General features: G+C 43.6%; 1 long non-coding RNA gene across 1 annotated transcript in view; it reads right to left on the reverse strand.

Moving 5' to 3' along the window:
• The window catches only part of LOC135914188 (uncharacterized), a 125813-nt gene extending 121438 nt beyond the window's left edge, over positions 1–4375 (reverse strand). Inside the window, exon 1 of the long non-coding RNA XR_010568241.1 lies at positions 4329–4375. This is a non-coding gene — a long non-coding RNA (uncharacterized lncRNA). The remainder of the gene's footprint in view (positions 1–4328) is intronic.
• Between the last annotated feature and the right edge of the window lie 3318 nt (positions 4376–7693).

Genomic DNA, 7693 nt, shown 5'->3' on the forward strand with positions numbered 1-7693 from the left:
TAGTACGTATGCATTGACAGTAAGCATGGAAAATAATTATGTTTGTCTAGCACAACAATTAAGACAACCATATAGAATATATGTAAGCAATCGCAAATATCAGTTTGAACAGAATACATAAGAAATAAGAATAAGCATACTAATAAAGTCAGAATGCAGAGTTAATAACTGTAGGATATACGAAGATATGGGTAATAAGTAACGCAAAGAGAAAAAAAAAAGAATTACATGTCCAAATTCAACATTGCATGAACCGTAAAGCTTACAGAATCTTGTGAGGTGATTAATCACAAGTATCTTGCGCGCAAAATTTTGTTCGCTATTTCAGAAATATCAATGTTATTTCTCGACAATTCATTGAGTAAACACGACAAGCGAAATTTTAGCATTTGTTTTCCGTAGTTCGTGTGGAATGTTTCAACTTTGCACTTTTCAGGTTTACGTGTATTGTATAAAGGATGGTTCTCTTAAAGTCCCGCCAAACTATTTAATGTATTAGTATGCCTAGATGCGTGAGATTTGTAATGTCGAGCAAGCCTGTAGGGATGGAATGATTTCACGGTGACAATTTCGAATTTATGAAATAATTTCGCAGCGGGCGAGTCAAGGCTATACTTTAAGGCTATACGAGCGCCTCGTTTTTGTAGCCGAAGAAGTCTTTGTTTTCGAGCGTTGTCGTAGACCAGGCTAGGGCGCCATAGTTCATTATCGAGGAATATAAAAAAAATTATAAGATATTTACCGACATTGAAAAATATGAAAAGTGACGGCGCATAATGCTAGTCGTACGAGAAAGTTTTCCGACAAGGTAATTAACATGATCGTCCCATGACATGTTTTCTGAAGAGTAGATTTCTAACGTTTTAAAACAGCGAACTTCTACTTCAGTGTTAGCTATCATGAGGAGTGGAAGATGGAGACATTTTTGACGCGGGTGGAACATTACAGCTTTAGTATTTTGAAAACTGATGTTTAAATCCTTTTCAAGAGCCCAGCTAATAACTAGTTGCTAAAAAAGTCTTATTGGCTCTTTCAGTTAACTCGACACTTGAAACCCCTGAAAAGAATAAACCCGCCGTGTCGTTGGCGTATATCATGTACTTTCATGCATCATCAATATTCAAGAGTTCATTAATGTATATTATGAAAAGGAAAGGGCCCAAAATGCTCCCTTGAGGAACAACTGAAGTTAGCGGTTTTACTGAAGAATGATGTCGGTTAATGCCAACGAATTGTGTTCCACGTTGTAAGTATGAAGAAATTAAAGACAACACTTTCCCACGGTAAGCGTAGTGCTCAAGTTTCCGAAGAAGGGTGTGATGATTGATGAGATCGAAAGCTTTAGTGAAGTCTAGGGAAACTCACAGAACCATATCTTTATTTTCAAAATTTTCTAAAATATATTCCTTCTGAGTAAGGAGTGCTAGTTTAGTCGACATGTTCGGCCGGGAACCATACTGTGACGAAGTTAGTATTTGGTGATGATCAGAAAAACATGTCATGCGCTTAAGGATTATTTTTTCAAAGCCTTTAGCGAACACAGGCAGAATAAAAATGGGCCGATAATTGTACATATAATCCTTTCTGCCCTTTTTTATATTTTACAACAATCCTAGTGGATTGCACGTTACGTGGAAAAACGCAAGACAATAAACACATGTTAAATATGTGTGTTGGATAGTGTGCAATGATATCGATAGTGTACTTGACTAGATCCATCTGCAGGCCAAATGTGTCTTGCGATTTACTGTTGTTTAATGATAGGAACCCTGTAGTTACTTGTTTGACTGGTTTTAGAAACATTGTGTATTGATTTTGTGGTCCCATATAGCGTAAGATATTATAGTTACCCGGTGTTGGGGCAACTGAAAGAAAATAGTCATTTAACGCCTTAGCTAGATTACCACAATTTAGTTTCACGTCAACTTTCACAATTTTTGTAATTGCGCCTTGTGAGCGTCCAATCAGAGAGTTTAGAATTTTCCATACATCCTGGGAACGTCCTGTTGATGAGCTGAAAAAGTATGCCTGTTAACGTCTTTTGGCAGTACGAAGCTCCTTACTAACGTATTTTCTGTAATATTTAAACTCTTGCAGTATGCATGCGGACACCTGGTTCGTATGAACTTTGCATAAAGTTGATGTCGCTCTTTTATCAGCTTTAACATGTCTGCGGTGACTCAGGACTTGCGAGCTTTTTTTCGGTCGGGTAAACGTTTTCAGTGTAAATAAGGCATTGTGAATATCCGTGTATATTTTAATAAATTTGTCATATGCTATTTCAGGGCTCCTCTGACTGAGCACATCATCCCAGCTAATATTAGCTAAACGCTCATGAAACGTTGAGAATTTTTCTGGGTTGATAACCCAGTAACTTGTCCGTTGTCTTGCCTGCTTGTTAATCTTAACGTTTTTGTCAAGACACGAAAATCGGCAAGTGCTCAGTTATGGCGTAATTAATGACACCACAACTAATAAACTCAGCATTTGGATCTGTTATGGACAGATCTATGAGCGTATGAGTGGCCGGTATTCTTGTAGGTGATGAAATAACATTCCGACATAGGATGGTTAATAATGTTTCAAAATCTATTTTCATCCTGCTGTAGGAAGCGAGGTTAATATTAAAATCGCCGCCTAAGATTATGTTAGATTTTTTATTGTTTACTAATTATAAGACAGAATCCAAGAAATAAAAAAAATGAAGGATCGCTGCCGGGCGGACGATAGCAGACACAAAATAAGTAATAACCACACTTGAGTGTAAGCACTTCGTAAACATCGGTAACAAGATAAATTCGAACAATATTTCACAGTTCATATCACATAAAATTAACCTTGGCACTCCACCGCCTCGTTTCGCAGTACAGTTTAAGTAATAAGATTTATATTCAGGCATATGATAAATATGATGCTCCGTGGTGAACCAAGTTTCCGAAAACGCAATTACATCAAATACACAGTCAATTACTGTAATTGTTGCTGCAAGACTGTAAATTAAAATGAACACAATTAAAGCATGGCTTCTTATCGCTAGCTTTATTATAAGGTTACATAGTTCTGATATGTAAAATAACTGTAGATGTGGAAGGCATGGCAAATAGCACAATACAAATAAAGGAACAGATATAAGAAGTACAACACTTGTAAGAAACTCAGTAAATTCATTGACTTTACAAACTGTAATTCCTACATTCGAATGCGAAAATACAGGCATGATTTCACTTCGTCTGACTCCACCTACGTCATTCGTTTTCAGTTGCCGATTCCAATGCATGGCCAAAAGGCAGCTACGGGAATTATCAATTGCCGCGATAGCAGGCGTCATTGACAGTTTTTACCATGTTAAGCGCGCACCGGTACCGTTTATTCGCAGCTGTGAGTATGATTTGTTAGCTATTCCGCTGTCCAAATGAATGATAAAGCTCAGATCGGTTAGCTTGCCGGTGATGTGAATACTTCTACCGAAACTTTTTAAAGATCACACTCATTCTTTATAGCGATTACCTCAGAGCCGTCTGACTTTCTAGCGTATATTTTTCCGTTTCTGTTCCATACATCCTTCCAGCCACTTTCCCTTTTTTTTAGAGAGAGCCATTCCCAGCAGGCGCTTCTGAACGGGCGGTAATGGTCATTAAAACGGGCGATGTTGAAGTGTTTCCAACATCTTTGTTGTTGAGCCGTAGCGTCCTTGTCTTCTCAAATAATTCGTCTCTCTTTTGACGCCGGGTAAACTGAACAACAATCTTATTGGGCTTTGATTTAGACGGAGCGCAATGACAAGCTACTATATCCCGAGGCGTTACAAGCACACCAGAAAGCACTCCGAGCTCGCGGACAATGCCACTGACAGTTTCAGTGGGTTTCTCTTCAATTGCCTTGATTTCAATATTCCTATTACGCGAATACTGTTCCGACAACAGTAACCGAGACTCGGTATCGGCGAAGCGTTTTCGAATTGCATCTCGCTCGGCGCAGAACGCATTGCTTTCAGCTTTCAGACTTGCATTTCGGCTTTGATAGTGTCCTCAACTTTCCACATTCCCTCAAACGCTCCATTCATGTAGAGCCTATTCCCGGAATTCGGTTCGAAACGTTCTGATCTCAGCATGCAGTTCGCGTTCTACGGCCACTCGTGCAGCCTTAATTTCAAGGCGCAGCTTTCCCCGTAGGTCATTCACCGCCTTCTGCATTAGGACCACTTCAGTACTCACAAATCACAAAAAAATATAAAAAGCAGATTCACTACATGCGCTATACAAAAAACCGCGGCAGCAACAGTAGCAAAGTATATGCAGAATGTTACTGATATAAAAAAAGAGACTAACCTGAAAACGTAACAGATAAGTCATCAGGCTGTGCTCGTCGCGCTACCACGGCTCCCAAGAAGTGCGTAGCGGCCCATGCAGGTCCTTTTAAAGCTGTCGACGGTCACTGATGGCGCCGCTGAAGTTGCGCAGAAGCCAGGCAAAAGCTGTCTCCCACGCAAAGACATAGGCGGCGTGGCGAAAACAAGGCGCTACGTAATCCTATTCGGACTTCGCAGGATGCGCACTGTCAGGATTGGGGCTCAATCCCATCGCTCGGGATCCGTTGTCAAGATTGGAGTCCGGCATGAATTAGAAGGTAGCTGGCCCAAGCCGTCGTCCAACTTATCCACGCTGAGGACGTTGATGAAGGGAAGGACTGCTTCTCTTCGAGAACGAGGAATATGGGTTTATTTACAGTATTTATATCAGTCTAACATGACTGTTTGAGAAAGTACATCAGTCTAACATGACTGCTTGAGAGAGAGTCTCAGTCCAACATGACTGCTTAAGAAAAGTGTGTCGAGCATCCGTACAACAGCAGTTTTTAAACACTCGGTCCTCCCCCGATACAAGGTGATGTGAACGTTCATTTATTCATCGCAAACTAGCCGCTTCTCCGCAGGACGGTTTACACTCACACATGCACACACACACGTGTTTACGGTCCGAAACCGACACCACAAGAATTTCATAGAACTCGGAGCCGTTCCGGGTAGCGCGTTGTCCTGCGTCTTGGTCGGTGCGTGGGAAGGAGCGAAAAACGGCTTTCCCGCGGCAACTCGCGCACCCGTACCAGATCAGGTCCGCGTTGGGGAGTTTGGTAACAATAGTTGGCCCGCCGAACTCATTGTCATAATAGCGATGAGGCTAGAGGTCGGCGGTTTCAGCACAAAGCCTGCTTCATCGAACGCATCCTAGCTGAAGCGACGGAGAGTGGAGGAGGCGCGTATTGTTCCCCGACAGAAAGTCGATTTAGTCGCGCTGTGGCTAGAGGTTGGCGGCGATGCTCCCGAGATGTTGCTTCCACAGTCGCAACTGGTTGGCAAAACTTGCACTACAGCTGACCGTTCTTAACAGCACCAAATGTGTGCGAGCAGCTCCAACTGAAAACGTAACACATAAGTCGTCAGGCTGTGCTCGTCGCGTTACCACGGCTTCCTAGAAGAAAGATTTAGATTTAGTTCATCATGCTTTATTGAACCCAAAGGCAATTTCATAAGGGGGGTATGCATATGCAAAATCTGACAAGCAATACTATCACCAACTGCAAACTAAGGGCACAATTGTAAAGCGAGCATCTGTTCCATACTTCGAATGTGGAAAGCAATCACTGCATCCATATGTATTTTTCAACAACAGTGAACAATTAAGCATGATTAGGGAGAGAGAGAGAGAAACAACTTTCTTTGCCACTGCAGGGTAGGAAGTTAGGGCAGGTAGGCTTAGTGTGGCTCCCAGGTGGGGGCGACGTCTTGGGCCCACGAGACGAGTGCCAGTTGCGTTTTCTTGTCTGCTCTTGTCAGCAGCTGGTTCCAACCGTCCTCGGAGGGAGCTGGCAGTAATGATTGTGGGGGAGGGTTACCCTCGCATCCCCAGAGAATGTTTACCGAGTGGCGAACACTCCATGGTCGCATTTAGTACAGACGGGGTCGTAATCCCCTCCAGTGATTAAATAAAGCCTAGAATGGACTGAGAATTGAATTGGTCTGCAGTCTGCGAAGCATGGTGGCTTGCGGTCGTTCGAGGTCGGGGTTGGGAGGCGGGTACACGCGTCTCTTGTCCTTGTAGAAGTTTGTAATTTCAGCATAGCATTTGGGGGCCTCTGCGAGCGCATCTGGGTTTGAGGGGCCAGCCTCCCGGTTAGTTAGGCCTCGGGCTAAACGGTCCACTCCTTCGTTCCCAGAGTTTTCCGCGTGAGCAGGTACCCACACTAAGCTTACAGTTCTGTCGAGAGCGCAACCACGGAGGATGTGTGCGGCGGGGAGACAGAGTGAGTTTTTGGAGATATTTTGGATGGCTTGTTTAGAGTCACTGAGAACCGTGCTTGTGCGGGGATCTGCGATGGCAAGCGCGATCGCGACCTCTTCGGCAGCGGTGGAAGAGTGTGTGCGCACTGTAGCGGCACCGATGAGAGTGGTGGTTGGCGTCGCTACGCAGGCTACGTATGTGTTAGCGTCGCATTTTGCCGCGTCCACGTACATGGCAGGTTCGTCGGCGGAGTAGGTGACTTCTAAGGCTTGTGCCTATGGAAAATTCCCGACGCTGAACTTGTGTCCAATGTGTTGTACGGTATGAATTACAAGCAGCGCACAAAAAGACAACTCATCGAACAGATGCATACGTGTACTGACAGGTCTTTTCAACATTACCAAGCTTGAAGACCTCTATATAAAAGAGCAAGCGAACAAGCACCTAAACAGAGTAGAGGTGCAGCCTGCGGAAAAAATTCTTTGCCTCAAGAGCTCGGAACCTGGTCGCATGATACTATGCCAGCTAGCATATGAGCTGCTAAGACAGCTACCCCTCCTTTGAGAAACACAACCTCAGGAGCACCTGAACTCGAAACACAACGCGCAACCACGAGCAATGTACACACATAATTTTTCCAGAAGCTGACACTGAGCACAGGTAGCGCGAGGATCTCGTTGCGCTGACACGAGTTCGCTGCTGCCGACTTCCGAATACTGCACATGCGCTCAAGCTAGCTATACGGGCTTGTTGATAGGACACCTTGTAATTTGTTGTAGGGCAGGCAGAAGGAGTCCCACATATATAAAAGTCACATGAGACAAAAGACAGCGCCGAACAACTAACTGTGAACAACTGTGTACATAGACCATGCCTCTTCGCACTGAACTACAGAAACCGCCATTGCGCACTCCGAAGTAAATTTAAACTTCACATCGTTTTCGCAAAACGCGCATATTATTTGCTCCCAATAAAGATAAGGTCAACAATATTATCATGTGCACGTTTTCTTCATTACATTCAATGAATTATGCGGCGTGTGCAACAACACCTGGCAGCAAGTAACCCTGGGCGTCGCGCCAGTTGCATTGTTGAAATCGCAATCATGTGAAATGGGCCTTCTAAATATCGTATTCCAGTCACAGCATGTAAAGCAGCCTTTATCGTCTTTGCACTTTATACAGAACATGACGGCGACGGTAAAAATATATTTGGAGTATCAATATAATTGCTATCGCAATGAAATGAAGTGTTTTCAGTGACTCCAAGGCAGCTCTACATTGCTTGCTTTCCGCCTTACGCCTTGGACCCTGCGAACAACTAATTCTAGAAATCCCAGACCTCCTTCATCGCCTTGTCAAGTAAGGACACGACGCGACATTTCAGTGGCTTCCTAGCCTTGTGGCGTAATTGGT

Source organism: Dermacentor albipictus, chromosome 1, assembly GCF_038994185.2.
Source record: "Dermacentor albipictus isolate Rhodes 1998 colony chromosome 1, USDA_Dalb.pri_finalv2, whole genome shotgun sequence".
Taxonomy (NCBI): Eukaryota; Metazoa; Arthropoda; class Arachnida; order Ixodida; family Ixodidae; genus Dermacentor; species Dermacentor albipictus.